Source organism: Erythranthe guttata, chromosome 10 (assembly GCF_056151865.1).
Source record: "Erythranthe guttata isolate IM_541 chromosome 10, IM_541, whole genome shotgun sequence".
Lineage (NCBI taxonomy): Eukaryota > Viridiplantae > Streptophyta > Magnoliopsida > Lamiales > Phrymaceae > Erythranthe > Erythranthe guttata.
In genome coordinates this window covers 6,446,106-6,448,949 of record NC_142542.1, presented here as the reverse complement: position 1 = coordinate 6,448,949, position 2,844 = coordinate 6,446,106, and positions in this window count along the sequence as shown.

Here is a 2,844-nt window from a genome sequence, read left to right as displayed (position 1 = left end):
GAGGGGGGATCACCTGAACCTCGCGAGGTGGATCTGCAGTACGTGGAGGAAGTTGCTCCGCGGCGCGTGGAGGAGGTGGGATGCCAGATCCTCCACGGGTGGGGAGGTTATTAGCTGTGTCGTTTTCTCTCCGAGCTGATGCCTCAGGAGGATCTTGTTGGCTACGTGATCTGGTTTGCATCGTTCCCACAGACGGCGCCAAAATGATGATGCTAAAGTATAGCTCACCTAGGATGATGTAGAAAACAAGCAGGGAGAGCAAAGCTGATCAATAGCTATTCAACTCGATGATCCTGAGGTCCCTACAAAATGAGCACACGTGAACTAAGCCGGGGGTTGATCCGGCGGAAACCCCTCCGACGCTCAAGTCAGATGTACGGATCGTAGAGAAAAGTAGAGAGAATAAACTTGTGGTCGATTATCAATAAAAATGAGAACGTACCTTTACAAATGAATAAAACTTCTATTTATATATCGTTGAATGGGTTGGGCTTACTTTGTTGGGCCCAAGCCTTATTTTGAAGGAGCTTGGGCTTTCGTGTAATGGGCCTAATTGGTATATGAATTTGAGGGCCCATTGGGCCGGCCCATTTAGGTATATCAATATATATATGGGACTACTTTAATTTTTCTAGTTCTTGTCGTGCTTAGAATTGAGCTCTTTGGGTGATGAAGCTTTTGTGACAGTCGGCAGGAAATGGCAAACTGTATGTTGACTGATTCAGATGCCTTTGACCCTTTCAAATTTCTCTCTCTATATATAATTAAAGACACACATTAATATACAAATTAATTAATTTTATACATAATTGATAATACTTTTTCAATTAGCAATGTGAAAATGAATTAATTAAAGAGATCAAATATCACAAGGGGCTGCTTAATTTGACTAATCAAGATTTTCCTAGTACAAATTAAACCTTGTGATCTTTTTTAGCTTTCCCATTATATTTCAAAATAAAGTTGATTAGGACTTCCCAAAAGTATTTCCAAAATTGTTGACACAATTATCTCAATCCAATGCTGCTAATTAATCGGTCAAATTTAGGGTAAATCACGGTCACACCTGAAGTAAGGTCAAAGTTATACAAAAAAAAAAAAAACCTCATGTTTGGGTAATTACAACCACCCCTTCAACTACGAATCTTTTTACATATTCACCGTTGCAGTGTCAAAGTATTTGAATCTTATAGATTCACTGTTGAGGGGTTGATTGTAATTATCCAAACTTAATGAATTTTTTCGTAATTTGACCTTATTCCCTAGGTGACTGCTAATTTTACCCGTCAAATTTATAATACATTTGTTGAAATAAGAATATATATATATATATATATATATATATATATATATATATATATATATATATATATATATATATATATATATATTATGCTTTTCTTTTCTAATACGTAGGCATGCATGTCGGTGGGTCAATTGGGATCAAAATTTCAAAGATGCTATGTACGTACGTTCATGCATCTACGAACAGAATTATAAACTAAAACATATATTAATTTATTTAAACAAATCATGTAACTCTTAATTACGTAAGTAGAACTACATAATGATGTCTTCAACATAAAATATTTTTTTAAATTACGTATTGCTATTTCAAAAAAAAAAATATTAGTTAATAGAAGTTGAATTAGGTTAGTTCTGCTTTCTTTTGTTAGTTCAAATAATCACCAGCACACTATTTCTTTTCTTTTCTTTTCTTAATTATTATATGGGTCCTATAACTTGAAATTAATTAATTAAAAACATCAAAAGAAGCTTTGTTATATGGGACTATTAGTGAGAACCCCCTCTAACATTATTTTAATAAGGATGGGTCCAGCTCATTTTCCTTTATTAGTGAGAAACCCATTTTTTTTTAATTCTCAAATTTACCCTCCCACTATTCACTACTCATTATCCATTAGTTTGATATATTTTTTTATTTTTTATATTTTTATTTTAATTTTCGTTTTTTTATTTATTTCTTCTTTAAAAAATAATATTTTAAAAAAAAAATTTATGTTTTTTTTAATATTTTTCTTTAAATATTCCTTTTCTATATTATTTTAGTTTTCAGTTAAAACAACTATATGCCAATAAAACGACTATTATTAAAACGACTATTATTAAAACGACTATTATTAAAACGACTATTACGAAAACAACTATATTACTGTACGAAAACAACTATATTGTTGTACGAAAACAACTATATTACTGTACGAAAACAACTATATATCTGTAAATAACACCAACACAATTTCAACAAAAAACAAACATCCAATATACTATTGATTGAACACAAAATTAGTCTTCAATATAAGAATTCAACCAAAATCTCCAACTAAGAAAATTGAGATTCGAGAATTGGGTTAAAAAAATCAGAGAAGAAGAAGAACCACAACAATCAAATAATATTGGCGGTGGTCTCTATTGAAATCTCAAACGCAATATCAACCCTAGCGCCGCTGCGTAGTCTCGTCATTCTCCCTACCGAAAACCCTAATACCGTCCATGACGAGAGAATTCCAGGGGTGGAGACCGCCTTCTTTTCGCGGCGGTGGAGGGAGGAACACCGATGGGAGAGAGTAGACGATGACACAGAGACAGAAGATGGTTGGATGGCAGCATCGGCAATGCACAGATGGGGAGGGTTGGAGGCGGCGGTTTATAGAGAGAAAATGGAGAGAGAAATAAGAGAAATAGATATAACGTAAAATAGGTTTGGTTATTTTAAATATAACATAGAAGGACAAATTAGGTATATTAGTAATATTAAATATAATATTAATTAAAAAATAAATTATTTAATATAAGGTAGGGGGTTCTCACTAATAATGAAAA